Source organism: Cetorhinus maximus, chromosome 1 (genome assembly GCF_964194155.1).
Source record: "Cetorhinus maximus chromosome 1, sCetMax3.hap1.1, whole genome shotgun sequence".
NCBI classification, from domain to species: domain Eukaryota; kingdom Metazoa; phylum Chordata; class Chondrichthyes; order Lamniformes; family Cetorhinidae; genus Cetorhinus; species Cetorhinus maximus.
The window spans coordinates 61,116,822-61,135,241 of record NC_135879.1 but is presented as its reverse complement, the minus strand read 5'-3'; positions in this window follow the sequence as shown (position 1 = coordinate 61,135,241).

The following is an 18,420-nucleotide window of genomic DNA, read 5'->3' as shown; positions in this document are numbered from 1 at the left end:
GGTGTGAATGCTGCAGGTTTTAATGAACTACAGCTCTGACTGCTGCGGGCTTCTAATCATCTACAGCTGTGAATGCTGCAGCTTCTAATGATCTACAGCTGTGAATGTTGCCGCTTCCAATGATTGATGGTTGTGAATGCTGCAGCTTCTAATAATCTACAGCTGTGAATGTTGCAGCTTCTAATGATTTACAGCTGTGAATACTGCAGGTTGTACTGTACTACTGCTGTGAATGCTTCAGCTTCTAATGATCTACAGGCGCGAATGCTGAAGTTTCTAATGATCTACAGCTGTGAGTGCTGCAGATTCTAATCATCTACTGCTGTGAATGCTGCAGGTTTTAATGAACTACAGCTGTGAATGCTGCAGGTTTTAATGAACTCCACCTCTGACTGCTGCAGCTTCTAATCACCTGCAGCTGTGAATGCTGCAGCTTCTAATGATTTACAGGTGTGAATGCTGCAGGTTTTAATAAACTACAGCTGTGAATGCTGCAGCTTCTAATGATCTACAACTTTTAGTGCTGCAGATTGTAATCATCTACAGCTGTGAATGCTGCAGGTTTTAATGAACTACAGCTGTGAATGCTGCAGGTTTTGATGAACTACAGCTGTGAATGCTGCAGCATCTAACGATCTACAGCTGTGAGCCCTGCAGATTCTAATGATCTACAGCAGAGTGTGCTGCAGCTTCTAATGATCTTCTGCTGTGAGCACTGCAGCTTCTAATGATCTACAGCTGTGAGTGCTGTAGCTTGTCATTATCTACAGCTCTGACTGCTGCAGCTTTTAGTGAACTACAGCTGTGAATGCTGCAGATTCTAATGATCTACAGCTGTGTGTGCTGCAGCTTCTACTGATCTACAGCTGTGAGCACTGCAGCATCTAATGATCTGCAGCTGTGAATGCTGCAGCTTCTAATGATCTGCAGCTGCGAATGCTGCAGGAGTTAATGAACTTTCAGCTGCGAACGCTGCAGCATCTAATGATCTACAGCCGTGAGCCCTGCAGATTCTAATGATGTACAGCAGTGCGTGCTGCAGCTTCTAATGATCTTCAGCTGTGAATGTTGCAGCTTCTATAGAACCACAGGTGTGAATGCTGCAGCTTCTAATGATTTACTGGTGTGAATGCTGCAGGTTTTAATGAACTCCACCTCTGACTGCTGCAGCTTCTAATCACCTGCAGCTGTGAATGCTGCAGCTTCTAATGATTTACAGGTGTGAATGCTGCAGGTTTTAATAAACTACAGCTGTGAATGCTGCAGCTTCTAATGATCTACAACTTTTAGTGCTGCAGATTCTAATCATCTACAGCTGTGAATGCTGCAGGTTTTAATCAACTACTGCTGTGAATGCTGCCGCTTCTAATGATCTACCGCTGTGAATGTTGCAGCTTCTAATGATTTACAGCTGTGAATGCTGCAGGTTTTAATGAACTATAGCTATGAATGCTGCAGCTTCTAATGATATACAGCTGTGAATGTTGCAGCTTCTAATGAACTACAGCTGTAAGTGCTGAAGCTTGTAATGATCTACAGCTCCGAATGCTGCAGCTTCTAATGATCTACAGCTGTGAGTCCTGCAGCTTCTAATGAACTACAGCTGTGAGTGCTGCAGCTTGTAATGATTTACAGCTGTGAGTGCAGCACCTTCTAATGATCTACAGTTGTGAATGCTGCAGCTTCTAATGATCTACAGCTGTGAATGTTGAAGCTTCTCATGATTTACAGCTGTGAATGCTGCAGGTTTTAATGTACTACAGCTGTGAATGCTTCAGCTTCTAATGATCTACAGCCGCGAATGCTGCAGTTTCTAATGATCTACAGGTGTGAGTGCTGCAGATTCTAATCATCTACTGCTGTGAATGCTGCAGGTTTTAATGAACTACAGCTGTGAATGCTGCGGGTTTTAATGAACTGCAGCTGTGAATGCTGCAGCTTCTAATGATCTTCAGCTGTGAGCACTGCAGCTTCTAAAGATCTAAAGCTGTGAGTGCTGCAGCTTCTCAAGATCTACAGCTCTGACTGCTGCAGCTTTTAATGAACTACAGCTGTGAATGCTGCAGATTCTAATGATCTACAGCTGTGTGTGCTGCAGCTTCTAATGATCTACAGCTGTGAGCACTGCAGCATCTAATGATCTGCAGCTGTGAATGCTGCAGCTTCTAATGATCTGCAGCTGCAAATGCTGCAACTTGTAATGATCTACAGCTGTGAGTGATGGAGATTCTAATGATCCACAGCTCTGAATGCTGCAGCTTCTAATGAACTACAGCTGTGAATGCTGCAGCTTCTAATGATCTACAGCTGCGAATGCTGCAGCTTCTAATGATCTACAGCTGTGAGTCCTGAGGCTTCTAATGATCTTGAACAGTGAGTGCTGCAGCTTCTAATTATTGACAGCTGTAATTGCTGCAGCTTCTATGGATCTGCAGCTGTAAGTGCTGCAGCTTCTAATGATCTACAGCTGTGAGTGCTGCGGATTCGAATGATCTACAGCTGTGAGTGCTGCAGCTTCTAATGTTCTACAGCTGCGAATGCTGCAGCTTCTAATGATCAACAGCTGTAAGTGCTGCAGTTTCTAATGATCTTCAGCTGTAAGTGCTGCAGTTTCTAATGATCTGCAGCTGTAAATGCAGCAGTTTCTAATGATCTACAGGTGTGAATGCCGCAGCTTCTAATCATCTACAGCTACGAATGCTGCAGCTTCTAATGATCTACAGCTGTGAGTGCTGCAGATTCGAATGATCTACAGCTGTGAGTGCTGCAGCTTCTAATGATCCACAGCTGTGAGTGCTGCAGCTTCTAATGATCTACAGCTGTGAATTCTGCAGCTTCTAATGATCTGCAGCAGTGATTCCTGCAGCTTCTAAATATCTACAGCGGTGAGTCCTGTAGCTTATAATGATCTACAGCTGTGAGATCTGCAGCTTCTAATGACCTTCAGCTGTGAATGCTGCAGCTTGTAATGATCTACAGCTGTGAGTGCTGCAGCTTCTAGTGACCTACAGCTGTGAGATCTGCAGCTTCTAATGACCTTCAGCTGTGAATGCTGCAGCTTGTAATGATCTACAGCTGTGAGTGCTGCAGCTTCTAGTGATCTACAGCGGTTAGTGCTGCAGCTTGTAATGATCTACTGCTGTGAGTGCCGCAACTTCTACCGATCTATTGCTGTGAGTGCTGCAGCTTCTAATGATCTACAGCTGTGAATGCTGTAGATTTAAATGAACTACAGCTGTGAATGCTGCAGCTTCTAAAGATCTACAGCCGCGAACGCTGCAGTTTCTAATGATCTACAGCTGTGAGTGCTGCAGATTCTAGTCATCTACAGCTGTGAATTCTGCAGCTTTTAATGAACTACAGCTGTGAATGCTGCATCTTCTAATGATCTACAGCTGCAAATGCTGCAGATTCTAATGATCTACAGCTCTGAATGCTGCAGCTTCTAATGATCTACAACTGTGAGTGCTGCAGCTTCTAATGATCTACAGCTGTGTGTGCTGCAGCTTCTAATGATCTACAGCGGTGAGTGCTGCACATTCTAATGATCTACAACTGTGAGTGCTGCAGCTTCTAATGATCTACAGCGGTGAGTGCTGCACATTCTAATGATCTACAGCTGTGTGTGCTGCAGCTTCTAATGATCTACAGCGGTGAGTGCTGCACATTCTAATGATCTACAGCCGTGTGTGCTGCAGCTTCTAATGATCTACAGCGGTGAGTGCTGCACATTCTAATGATCTACAACTGTGAGTGCTGCAGCTTCTAATGATCTACAGCGGTGAGTGCTGCACATTCTAATGATCTACAGCTGTGAGCACTGCAGCTTCTAAAGACCTGCCGTTGTGAGTGCTGCAGCTTGTAATGAACTACAGCTGTGAATGCTGCAGCTTCTAATGATCTACAGCTTTGAATGCCCCAGCTTCTAATGTTTTACAGCTGTGAATGCTGCAGATTCTAATGATCTACAGCTGTCAATGCTGCAGCTCCTAATGATCTGCAGCTGCTAATGCTGCAGCTTTTAATGATCGACAGCTGTGAATGCTGCATCTTCTAATGATCTACACCTGCGTGTGCTGCAGCTTCTAATGATTTACAGCTGTGAGCACTGCAGCGTCTAATGATCTGCAGTTGTGAATGCTGCAGCTTCTAATGATCTGCAGCTGTGAATGCTGCAGCTTTCAATGATTGACAGTTGTGAATGCTGCAGCTTCTAATGATCTACAGCTGTGAATGCTGCAGGTTTTAATGCACTACAGCTGTGAATGCTTCAGCTTCTAATGATCTACAGCTGTGAATGTTGAAGCTTCTAATGATTTACAGCTGTGAATGCTGCAGGTTTTAATGCACTACAGCTGTGAATGCTTCAGCTTCTAATGATCTACAGCTGTGAATGTTGAAGCTTCTAATGATTTACAGTTGTGAATGCTGCAGGTTTTAATGTACTACAGCTGTGAATGCTTCAGCTTCCAATGATCTACAGCCGCGAATGCTGCAGTTTCTAATGATCTACAGCTGTGAGTGCTGCAGATTCTAATCATCTACTGCTGTGAATGCTGCTGGTTTTAAAGAACTACAGCTGTGAATGCTGCAGGTTTTAATGAACTACAGCTGTGAATGCTGCAGCTTCTAATGATATTCAGCTGTGAGCACTGCAGCTTCTAAAGATCTACAGCTGTGAGTGCTGCAGCTTCTAATGATCTACAGCTGTGAATGCTGCAGATTCTAATTATTGAGAGCTGTAAGTGCTGCAGCTTCTATGGATCTACAGCTGTGAATGCTGCAGCTTCTAATGTTCTACAGCTGCGAATGCTGCAGCTTCTAATGTTCTACAGCTGCGAATGCTGCAGCTTCTAATGATCGACAGCTGTAAGTGCTGCAGCTTCTAATGATCTGCAACTGTAAGTGCTGCAGTTTCTAATGATCTACAGGTGTGAATGCCGCAGCTTCTAATCATCTACAGCTACGAATGCTGCAGCTTCTAATGATCTACAGCTGTGAGTGCTGCAGATTCGAATGATCTACAGCTGTGAATGCTGAAGCTTCTAATGATCTGCAGCAGTGATTCCTGCAGCTTCTAATTATCTACAGCGGTGAGTTCTGTAGCTTCTAATGATCTACAGCTGTGAGATCTGCAGCTTCTAATGACCTTCAGCTGTGAATGCTGCAGCTTGTAATGATCTACAGCTGTGAGTGCTGCAGCTTCTAGTGACCTTCAGCGGTAGTGCTGCAGCTTGTAATGATCTACTGCTGTGAGTGCTGCAGCTTCTAATGATCTACTGCTGTGGGTGCTGCAGCTTCTAATGATCTACAGCTGTGAATGCTGCAACCTCTAATGATCTACAGCCGTGAATCCTGCAGCTTCTAATGATTGACAGTAGTGAATGTTGCAGCTTCTAATGATCTACAGCTGTGAATGCTGCAGATTTTGATGCACTACAGCTGTGAATGCTGCAGCTTCTAATGATCTACAGCTGTGAGTGCTGCAGATTCTAATCATCTACAGCTATATTTGCTGCTGGTCTTAATGAACTACAGCTGTGAATGCTGCAGCTTTTAATGAACTACAGCCATGAATGCTGCAGCTTCTAATGATTTACAGCTGCAAATGCTGCAGATTCTAATGATCTACAACTGTGAGTGCTGCAGCTTCTAATGATCTACAGCTGTGAGTGCTGCACATTCTAATGATCTACAACTGTGAGTGCTGCAGCTTCTAATGATCTACAGCGGTGAGTGCTGCACATTCTAATGATCTACAGCTGTGTGTGCTGCAGCTTCTAATGATCTACAGCGGTGAGTGCTGCACATTCTAATGATCTACAGCCGTGTGTGCTGCAGCTTCTAATGATCTACAGCGGTGAGTGCTGCACATTCTAATGATCTACAACTGTGAGTGCTGCAGCTTCTAATGATCTACAGCGGTGAGTGCTGCACATTCTAATGATCTACAGCTGTGAGCACTGCAGCTTCTAAAGACCTGCCGTTGTGAGTGCTGCAGCTTGTAATGAACTACAGCTGTGAATGCTGCAGCTTCTAATGATCTACAGCTTTGAATGCCGCAGCTTCTAATGTTTTACAGCTGTGAATGCTGCAGATTCTAATGATCTACAGCTGTCAATGCTGCAGCTCCTAATGATCTGCAGCTGCTAATGCTGCAGCTTTTAATGATCGACAGCTGTGAATGCTGCATCTTCTAATGATCTACACCTGCGTGTGCTGCAGCTTCTAATGATTTACAGCTGTGAGCACTGCAGCGTCTAATGATCTGCAGTTGTGAATGCTGCAGCTTCTAATGATCTGCAGCTGTGAATGCTGCAGCTTTCAATGATTGACAGTTGTGAATGCTGCAGCTTCTAATGATCTACAGCTGTGAATGCTGCAGGTTTTAATGCACTACAGCTGTGAATGCTTCAGCTTCTAATGATCTACAGCTGTGAATGTTGAAGCTTCTAATGATTTACAGCTGTGAATGCTGCAGGTTTTAATGCACTACAGCTGTGAATGCTTCAGCTTCTAATGATCTACAGCTGTGAATGTTGAAGCTTCTAATGATTTACAGTTGTGAATGCTGCAGGTTTTAATGTACTACAGCTGTGAATGCTTCAGCTTCCAATGATCTACAGCCGCGAATGCTGCAGTTTCTAATGATCTACAGCTGTGAGTGCTGCAGATTCTAATCATCTACTGCTGTGAATGCTGCTGGTTTTAAAGAACTACAGCTGTGAATGCTGCAGGTTTTAATGAACTACAGCTGTGAATGCTGCAGCTTCTAATGATATTCAGCTGTGAGCACTGCAGCTTCTAAAGATCTACAGCTGTGAGTGCTGCAGCTTCTAATGATCTACAGCTGTGAATGCTGCAGATTCTAATTATTGAGAGCTGTAAGTGCTGCAGCTTCTATGGATCTACAGCTGTGAATGCTGCAGCTTCTAATGTTCTACAGCTGCGAATGCTGCAGCTTCTAATGTTCTACAGCTGCGAATGCTGCAGCTTCTAATGATCGACAGCTGTAAGTGCTGCAGCTTCTAATGATCTGCAACTGTAAGTGCTGCAGTTTCTAATGATCTACAGGTGTGAATGCCGCAGCTTCTAATCATCTACAGCTACGAATGCTGCAGCTTCTAATGATCTACAGCTGTGAGTGCTGCAGATTCGAATGATCTACAGCTGTGAATGCTGAAGCTTCTAATGATCTGCAGCAGTGATTCCTGCAGCTTCTAATTATCTACAGCGGTGAGTTCTGTAGCTTCTAATGATCTACAGCTGTGAGATCTGCAGCTTCTAATGACCTTCAGCTGTGAATGCTGCAGCTTGTAATGATCTACAGCTGTGAGTGCTGCAGCTTCTAGTGACCTTCAGCGGTAGTGCTGCAGCTTGTAATGATCTACTGCTGTGAGTGCTGCAGCTTCTAATGATCTACTGCTGTGGGTGCTGCAGCTTCTAATGATCTACAGCTGTGAATGCTGCAACCTCTAATGATCTACAGCCGTGAATCCTGCAGCTTCTAATGATTGACAGTAGTGAATGTTGCAGCTTCTAATGATCTACAGCTGTGAATGCTGCAGATTTTGATGCACTACAGCTGTGAATGCTGCAGCTTCTAATGATCTACAGCTGTGAGTGCTGCAGATTCTAATCATCTACAGCTATATTTGCTGCTGGTCTTAATGAACTACAGCTGTGAATGCTGCAGCTTTTAATGAACTACAGCCATGAATGCTGCAGCTTCTAATGATTTACAGCTGCAAATGCTGCAGATTCTAATGATCTACAACTGTGAGTGCTGCAGCTTCTAATGATCTACAGCTGTGAGTGCTGCACATTCTAATGATATACAACTGTGAGTGCTGCAGCTTCTAATGATCTACAGCGGTGAGTGCTGCACATTCTAATGATCTACAGCTGTAAGCACTGCAGCTTCTAATGATCTGCCGTTGTGAGTGCTGCAGCTTGTAATGAACTACAGCTTTGAATGCCGCAGCTTCTAATGTTTTACAGCTGTGAATGCTGCAGATTCTAATGATCTACAGCTGTCAATGCTGCAGCTTCTAATGATCTGCAGCTGCTAATGCTGCAGCTTCTAAAGATCGACAGCTCTGAATGCTGCAGCTTCTAATGATCTACAGAAGTGAGTGCTGCAGCTTCTAATGATCTACACCTGCGTGTGCTGCAGCTTCTAATGATTTACAGCTGAGAGCACTGCAGCGTCTAATGATCTGCAGTTGTGAATGCTGCAGCTTCTAATGATCTGCAGCTGTGAGTGCTGAATCTTTTAATCAACTACAGCTGTGAATGCTGAAGCTTGTAATGAACTACAGCTGTGAATGCTGCAGCTTTTAATGATCTACAGCTGTGAGTGCTGCACCTTATAATGAACTACAGCTGCATTTGCTGCAGCTTCTCATCATCTCCAGCTGTGAATGTTGCTGCTTCTAATGAACCACAGATGTGAATGCTGCAGCTTCTAATGTTTACAGGTGTGAATGCTGCAGGTTTTAATGAACTACAGCTCTGACTGCTGCAGCTTCTAATCATCTACAGCTGTGAATGCTGCAGCTTCTAATGATTTACAGGTGTGAATGCTGCAGGTTTTAATAAACTACAGCTGTGAATGCTGCAGCTTCTAATGATCTACAACTTTTAGTGCTGCAGATTCTAATCATTTACAGCTGTGAATGCTGCAGGTTGTAATGAACTATAGCTATGAATGCTGCAGCTGCTAATGATCTACAGCTGTGAGTCCTGCGGCTTCTAATGATCTACAGCTGTGAATGCTGCAGCTTCTAATGATCTACAGCTGTGAGTGCTGCAGCTTCTAATGAACTACAGCTGCGAATGCTGCAGCTTCTAATGAACTACAGCTGTGAATGCTGCAGCTTCTAATGATCTACAGCTGTGAATGCTGCAGCTTCTAATGATCTACAACTGCGAATGTTGCCAATTCTAATGATTTACAACTGAGTGCTGCAGCTTCTAATGATCTACAGCTGTGAGTCCTGTAGCTTTTAATCAACTACAGCTGTGAATGCTGCAGCTTGTAATCAACTACAGCTGTGAATGCTGCAGCTTGTAATCAACTACAGCTGTGAATGCTGCAGCTTGTAATCAACTACAGCTGTGAATGCTGCAGGTTTTAATCAACTACAGCTGTGAATGCTGCAGTTTGTAATGAACTACAGCTGTGAATGCTGCAGCTCCCAATGAACTACAGCTGTGAGTGCTGCACCTTCTAATGAACTACAGCTGCGTTTGCTGCAGCTTATCATCATCTCCAGTTGTGAATGCTGCAGCTTCTATGGATCTACAGTTGGGAATGCTGCAGCTTCTAATGATTTACAGCTGTGAATGCTGCAGATTTTAATGAACTACAATCTGTGAATGCTGCAGGTTTTAAAGAACTACAGCTGTGAATGCTGCAGCTTCCAATGATCTACAGCTATGAATGGTGCAGCTTCTAATGATTTACAGCTGCGAATGCTGCGGGTTTTAATGAACTACAGCTGTGAATGCTGTAGGTTTTAATGAACTACAGCTGTGAATGCTGCAGCTTCCAATGATCTACAGCTGTGAATGCTGCAGCTTCTAATGATTTACAGCTGTGAATGCTGAAGGTTTTAATGAACTCTATCTGTGAATGCTGCAGCTTCCAATGATCTACAGCTGTGAATGCTGCAGCTTCTAATGATCTTCAGCTGTGAGCCCTGCAGTTCCTAATGATCTACAGCTGTGAGTGCTGCAGCTTCTAATGATCTACAGCTGTGAATGCTGCAGCTTCTAATCATCTACAGCTGTGAATGCTGCAGGTTTTAATGATCTACAGCAGTGAATGCTGCAACTTCTAATGAACTACATAAGTGAATGCTGCAACTTCTAATAATCTACAGCTGGAGGTGCTGCAGCTTCTTATGATCTACAGCTGTGAGTCCTGCTGCTTCTAAGAAACTACAGCTGTGAGTCCTGCAGTTTCTAATGATCTACAGCTTTGAGTGCTGCAGATTCTAATTATCTACAGCTGTGAGTCCTGCAGCTTCTAATGATCTACAGCTGTGAATGCTGCAGCTTCTAATGATCTACTGCTGTGAATGGTGCAGCTTCTAATGATTTACAGCTGCGAATGCTGCAGGTTTTAATGAACTACAGCTGTGGATGCTGTAGGTCTTAATGAACTACAGCTGTGAATGCTGCAGCTTCCAATGATCTACAGCTGTGAATGTTGCAGCTCCTAATGATTTACAGCTGTGAATGCTGAAGGTTTTAATGAACTCTATCTGTGAGTCCTGCAGTTCCTAATGATCTACAGCTGTGAGTGCTGCAGCTTCTAATGATCTACAGCTGTGAATGCTGCAGCTTCCAATGATCTACAGCTGTGAATGCTGCAGCTTCTAATGATCTTCAGCTGTGAGCCCTGCAGCTTCTAATGATCTTCAGCTGTGAGCCCTGCAGATTCTAATGATCTGCAGCTGTGAGTGCTGCAGCTTCTAATGATCTACTGCTGTGAGTGCTGCAGCTTCTAATCATCTACAGCTGTGAATGCTGCAGGTTTTAATGATCTACAGCAGTGAATGCTGCAACTTCTAATGAACTACATAAGTGAATGCTGCAACTTCTAATGATCTACAGCTGGAAGTGCTGCAGCTTCTTATGATCTACAGCTGTGAGTCCTGCAGCTTCTAAGAAACTACAGCTGTGAGTCCTGCAATTTCTAATGATCTACAGCTGTGACTGCTGCAGCTTGTAATCATCTACAACTATAAATGCTGCAGCTTCTAATGATCTACTGCTGTTAATGCTGCAGATTCTAATGATCTACAGCTGTGTGTGCTGCAGCTTCTAATGATCTAAGGCTGTGAGTCCCGCAGTTTATAATGATCTACAGCTGTGAATGCTGAAGCTTCTAATAACCTACAGTTGTGAATGCAGCGGAATGTAATGATCTGCAGCTGTGAGTGCTGCAGCCTCTAATGATTTGCAGCTGTGAATGCTGCAGCTTCTAATAAACTACAGCTGTGAATGCTGCAGCTTCTAATGAACTACAGCTGTGAATGCTGCAGCTTCTAATGATCTACAGCTGTGAGTGCTGCAGCTTCTAATGAACTACAGCTGCGAATGCTGCAGCTTCTACTGAACTACAGCTGTGAATGCTGCAACATCTAATGATCTCCAGCTGTGAATGCTGCAGCTTCTAATGATCTACAACTGCGAATGTTGCCAATTCTAATGATTTACAACTGAGTGCTGCAGCTTCTAATGATCTACAGCTGTGAGTCCTGTAGCTTTTAATCAACTACAGCTGTGAATGCTGCAGCTTGTAATCAACTACAGCTGTGAATGCTGCAGCTTGTAATCAACTACAGCTGTGAATGCTGCAGGTTTTAATCAACTACAGCTGTGAATGCTGCAGTTTGTAATGAACTACAGCTGTGAATGCTGCAGATTCTAATGATCTACAGCTGTCAGTGCTGCAGCTTCTAATGATCTACAGCTGGAAGTGCTGCAGCTTCTTATGATCTACAGCTGTGAGTCCTGCAGCTTCTAAGAAACTACAGCTGTGAGTCCTGCAATTTCTAATGATCTACAGCTGTGACTGCTGCAGCTTGTAATCATCTACAACTATAAATGCTGCAGCTTCTAATGATCTACTGCTGTTAATGCTGCAGATTCTAATGATCTACAGCTGTGAGTGCTGCAGCTTCTAATGATCTAAGGCTGTGAGTCCTGCAGTTTCTAATGATCTACAGCTGTGAATGCTGAAGCTTCTAATAATCTACAGTTGTGAATGCAGCGGAATGTAATGATCTGCAGCTGTGAGTGCTGCAGCCTCTAATGATTTGCAGCTGTGAATGCTGCAGCTTCTAATAAACTACAGCTGTGAATGCTGCAGCTTCTAATGAACTACAGCTGTGAATGCTGCAGCTTCTAATGATCTACAGCTGTGAGTGCTGCAGCTTCTAATGAACTACAGCTGCGAATGCTGCAGCTTCTAATGAACTACAGCTGTGAATGCTGCAACATCTAATGATCTACAGCTGTGAATGCTGCAGCTTCTAATGATCTACAACTGCGAATGTTGCCAATTCTAATGATTTACAACTGAGTGCTGCAGCTTCTAATGATCTACAGCTATGAATGGTGCAGCTTCTAATGATCTACTGCTGTGAATGGTGCAGCTTCTATGGATCTACAGCTGGGAATGCTGCAGCTTCTAATGATTTACAGCTGTGAATGCTGCAGATTTTAATGAACTACAATCTGTGAATGCTGCAGGTTTTAAAGAACTACAGCTGTGAATGCTGCAGCTTCCAATGATCTACAGCTATGAATGGTGCAGCTTCTAATGATTTACAGCTGCGAATGCTGCGGGTTTTAATGAACTACAGCTGTGAATGCTGTAGGTTTTAATGAACTACAGCTGTGAATGCTGCAGCTTCCAATGATCTACTGCTGTGAATGTTGCAGCTTCTAATGATTTACAGCTGTGAATGCTGAAGGTTTTAATGAACTCTATCTGTGAATGCTGCAGCTTCTAATGATCTACAGCTGTGAATGCTGCAGCTTCCAATGATCTACAGCTGTGAATGCTGCAGCTTCTAATGATCTTCAGCTGTGAGCCCTGCAGTTCCTAATGATCTACAGCTGTGAGTGCTGCAGCTTCTAATGATCTACAGCTGTGAATGCTGCAGCTTCTAATGATCTACTGCTGTGAATGGTGCAGCTTCTAATGATTTACAGCTGGGAATGCTGCAGGTTTTAATGAACTACAGCTGTGAATGCTGTAGGTCTTAATGAACTACAGCTGTGAATGCTGCAGCTTCCAATGATCTACAGCTGTGAATGTTGCAGCTTCTAATGATTTACAGCTGTGAATGCTGAAGGTTTTAATGAACTCTATCTGTGAATGCTGCAGCTTCTAATGATCTACAGCTGTGAATGCTGCAGCTTCTAATGATCTTCAGCTGTGAGCCCTGCAGTTCCTAATGATTTATAGCTGTGACTGCTGCAGGTTTTAATGAACTACAGCTGTGAATGCTGCAGCTTCCAATGATCTACAGCTGTGAATGCTGCAGCTTCTGATGATCTTCAGCTGTGAGCCCTGCAGCTTCTAATGATCTTCAGCTGTGAGCCCTGCAGATTCTAATGAGCTGCAGCTGTGAATGCTGCAGCTTCTAATCATCTACAGCTGTGAATGCTGCAGGTTTTAATGATCTACAGCAGTGAATGCTGCAACTTCTAATGAACTACATAAGTGAATGCTGCAACTTCTAATAATCTACAGCTGGAGGTGCTGCAGCTTCTTATGATCTACAGCTGTGAGTCCTGCTGCTTCTAAGAAACTACAGCTGTGAGTCCTGCAGTTTCTAATGATCTACAGCTTTGAGTGCTGCAGATTCTAATTATCTACAGCTGTGAGTCCTGCAGCTTCTAAGGATCTACAGCTGTGAGTACAGCAGCTTCTAATGATCTACAGCTGTGACTGCTGCAGCTTGTAAGCAACTACAGCTGTGAATGCTGCAGATTTTTATGATCTACAGCAGTGAATGCTGCAACTTCTGATGAACTACATCTGTGAATGCTGCAACTTCTAATGATCTACAGCTGTGAGTGCTGCAGATTCTAATCATCTACAGCTGTTAATGCTGCAGGTTTTAATGAACTGCAGCTGTGAATGCTGCAGCTTTTATTGAACTATAGCTGTGAATGCTGTAGCCTCTAATGATTTGCAGCTGTCAATGCTGCAGCTTCTAATGAACTACAGCTGTGAATGCTGCAGATTCTAATGATCTACAGCTGTCAGTGCTGCAGCTTCTTATGATCTACAGCTGTGAGTCCTGCTGCTTCTAAGAAACTACAGCTGTGAGTCCTGCAATTTCTAATGATCTACAGCTTTGAGTGCTGCAGATTCTAATTATCTACAGCTGTGAGTCCTGCAGCTTCTAAGGATCTACAGCTGTGAGTACAGCAGCTTCTAATGATCTACAGCTGTGACTGCTGCAGCTTGTAAGCAACTACAGCTGTGAATGCTGCAGATTTTTATGATCTACAGCAGTGAATGCTGCAACTTCTGATGAACTACATCTGTGAATGCTGCAACTTCTAATGATCTACAGCTGTGAGTGCTGCAGATTCTAATCATCTACAGCTGTGAATGCTGCAGGTTTTAATGAACTGCAGCTGTGAATGCTGCAGCTTTTATTGAACTATAGCTGTGAATGCTGTAGCCTCTAATGATTTGCAGCTGTCAATGCTGCAGCTTCTAATGAACTACAGCTGTGAATGCTGCAGATTCTAATGATCTACAGCTGTCAGTGCTGCAGCTTCTTATGATCTACAGCTGTGAGTCCTGCTGCTTCTAAGAAACTACAGCTGTGAGTCCTGCAGTTTCTAATGATCTACAGCTTTGAGTGCTGCAGATTCTAATTATCTACAGCTGTGAGTCCTGCAGCTTCTAAGGATCTACAGCTGTGAGTACAGCAGCTTCTAATGATCTACAGCTGTGACTGCTGCAGCTTGTAAGCAACTACAGCTGTGAATGCTGCAGATTTTTATGATCTACAGCAGTGAATGCTGCAACTTCTGATGAACTACATCTGTGAATGCTGCAACTTCTAATGATCTACAGCTGTGAGTGCTGCAGATTCTAATCATCTACAGCTGTGAATGCTGCAGGTTTTAATGAACTGCAGCTGTGAATGCTGCAGCTTTTATTGAACTATAGCTGTGAATGCTGTAGCCTCTAATGATTTGCAGCTGTCAATGCTGCAGCTTCTAATGAACTACAGCTGTGAATGCTGCAGATTCTAATGATCTACAGCTGTCAGTGCTGCAGCTTCTAATGATCTAAGGCTGTGAGTCCTGTAGCTTCTAATAAACTACAGCTGTGAGTCCTGCAATTTCTAATGATCTACAGCTTTGAGTGCTGCAGATTCTAATTATCTACAGCTGTGAGTCCTGCAGCTTCTAAGGATCTACAGCTGTGAGTGCTGCAGCTTCTAATGATCTACAGCTGTGAGTGCTGCAGCTTCTAATCATCTACAACTATAAATGCTGCAGCTTCTAATGTTCTACTGCTGTGAGTGCTGCCGCTTCTAATGATCTACAGCTGTTAATGCTGCAGATTCTAATGATCTACAGCTGTGAGTGCTGCAGCTTCTAATGATATAAGGCTGTGAGTCCTGCAGTTTCTAATGATCTACAGCTGTGAATGCTGCAGCTTCTAATAATCTACAGTTGTGAATGCAGCGGAATGTAATGATCTGCAGCTGTGAGTGCTGCAGCCTCTAATGATTTGCAGCTGTGAATGCTGCAGCTTCTAATGAACTACAGCTGCGAATGCTGCAGCTTCTAATGATCTACAGCTGTGAATGCTGCAGCTTCTAATGATCTACAACTGCGAATGTTGCCAATTCTAATGATTTACAACTGAGTGCTGCAGCTTCTAATGATCTACAGCTGTGAGTCCTGTAGCTTTTAATCAACTACAGCTGTGAATGCTGCAGCTTGTAATCAACTACAGCTGTGAATGCTGCAGCTTGTAATCAACTACAGCTGTGAATGCTGCAGGTTTTAATCAACTACAGCTGTGAATGCTGCAGTTTGTAATGAACTACAGCTGTGAATGCTGCAGCTCCCAATGAACTACAGCTGTGAGTGCTGCACCTTCTAATGAACTACAGCTGCGTTTACTGCAGCTTATCATCATCTCCAGCTGTGAATGTTGCAGCTTCTAAAGAACCACAGTTGTGAATGCTGCAGCTTCTATGGATCTACAGCTGGGAATGCTGCAGCTTCTAATGATTTACAGCTGTGAATGCTGCAGATTTTAATGAACTACAATCTGTGAATGCTGCAGGTTTTAAAGAACTACAGCTATGAATGCTGCAGCTTCCAATGATCTACAGCTGTGAATGTTGCAGCTTCTAATGATTTACAGCTGTGAATGCTGAAGGTTTTAATGAACTCTATCTGTGAATGCTGCAGCTTCTAATGATCTACAGCTGTGAATGCTGCAGGTTTTAATGAACTACAGCTGTGAATGCTGCAGCTTCCAATGATCTACAGCTGTGAATGCTGCAGCTTCTAATGATCTTCAGCTGTGAGCCCTGCAGTTCCTAATGATCTACAGCTGTGAGTGCTGCAGCTTCTAATGATCTACAGCTGTGAATGCTGCAGCTTCTAATGATCTACTGCTGTGAATGGTGCAGCTTCTAATGATTTACAGCTGGGAATGCTGCAGGTTTTAATGAACTACAGCTGTGAATGCTGTAGGTCTTAATGAACTACAGCTGTGAATGCTGCAGCTTCCAATGATCTACAGCTGTGAATGTTGCAGCTTCTAATGATTTACAGCTGTGAATGCTGAAGGTTTTAATGAACTCTATCTGTGAATGCTGCAGCTTCTAATGATCTACAGCTGTGAATGCTGCAGTTTCTAATGATCTTCAGCTGTGAGCCCTGCAGTTCCTAATGATTTATAGCTGTGACTGCTGCAGGTTTTAATGAACTACAGCTGTGAATGCTGCAGCTTCCAATGATCTACAGCTGTGAATGCTGCAGCTTCTAATGATCTTCAGCTGTGAGCCCTGCAGCTTCTAATGATCTTCAGCTGTGAGCCCTGCAGATTCTAATGAGCTGCAGCTGTGAATGCTGCAGCTTCTAATCATCTACAGCTGTGAATGCTGCAGGTTTTAATGATCTACAGCAGTGAATGCTGCAACTTCTAATGAACTACATAAGTGAATGCTGCAACTTCTAATAATCTACAGCTGGAAATGCTGCAGCTTCTTATGATCTACAGCTGTGAGTCCTGCAGCTTCTAAGAAACTACAGCTGAGTCCTGCAGTTTCTAATGATCTACAGCTTTGAGTGCTGCAGATTCTAATTATCTACAGCGGTGAGTCCTGCAGCTTCTAAGGATCTACGGCTGTGAGTACAGCAGCTTCTAATGATCTACAGCTGTGACTGCTGCAGCTTGTAAGCAACTACAGCTGTGAATGCTGCAGGTTTTTATGATTTACAGCAGTGAATGCTGCAACTTCTGATGAACTACATCTGTGAATGCTGCAACTTCTAATGATCTACAGCTGTGAGTGCTGCAGATTCTAATCATCTACAGCTGTGAATGCTGCAGGTTTTAATGAACTGCAGCTGTGAATGCTGCAGCTTTTATTGAACTATAGCTGTGAATGCTGTAGCCTCTAATGATTTGCAGCTGTCAATGCTGCAGCTTCTAATGAACTACAGCTGTGAATGCTGCCGCTTCTAATGATCTACAGTTGTGAATGCAGCTGCATCTAATGATCTACAGCGGTGATTGCTGCAGCTTCTAATGATCTAAAGCTGTGAATTCTGCACAGCTGTGAATGTTGCAGCTTCTAATGATTTACTGCTGTGACTGCTGCAGCTTCTAATGAACTACAGCTGTGAATACATCGACAGCTATGAATGCTGCAGATGCTAATGATCTGCAGCTGTGCGTGCTGCAGCTTGTAATGAACTACAGCTGTGAATGCTGCAGCTTCAAATGATCTACAGCTGTGAATGATGCAGCTTCTAATGATCTACAGCTGTGAATGTGCAGCTTCTAATGAACTACAGCTGTTAATGCTGCAGCTTCTAATGATATACAGTTGTGAATGCAGCTGCATCTAATGATCTACAGGTGTGAATTCTGCACAGCTGTGAATGCTGCAGCTTCTAATGAACTACAGCTGTGAATTCTGCACAGCTGTGATGCCGCAGCTTCTAATGATCGACAGCTATGAATGTTGCAGATGCTAATGATCTACAGCTGTGAGTGCTGCAGCTTGTAATGAACTACACTTTGAATGATGCAGCTTCTAATCATCTGCAACTATAAATGCTGCAGCATCTAATGATCTACCGCTGTGAGTGCTGCCGCCTCTAATGATCTACAGCTGTGAATGCTGCAGATTCTAATGATCTACAGCTGTGAGTGATGCAGCTTCTAATGATCTACAGCTGTGAGTCCTGCAGTTTCTAATGATCTACAGCTTTGATTGCTGCAGATTTTAATTATATACAGCGGTGAATCCTGCAGCTTCTAAGGATCTACAGCTGTGACTGCTGCAGCTTGTAATGAACTACATCTGTGATTGCTGCAACTGCTAATGATCTACAGCTGTGAGTGCTGCAGATTCTAATCATCTACAGCTGTGAATGCTGCAGGTTTTAATGATCTACAGCAGTGAATGCTGCAACTTCTAATGAACTACATAAGTGAATGCTGCAAGTTCTAATAATCTACAGCTGGAAGTGCTGCAGCTTCTTATGATCTACAGCTGTGAGTCCTGCAGCTTCTAAGAAACTACAGCTGAGTCCTGCAGTTTCTAATGATCTACAGCTTTGAGTGCTGCAGATTCTAGTTATCTACAGCGGTGAGTCCTGCAGCTTCTAAGGATC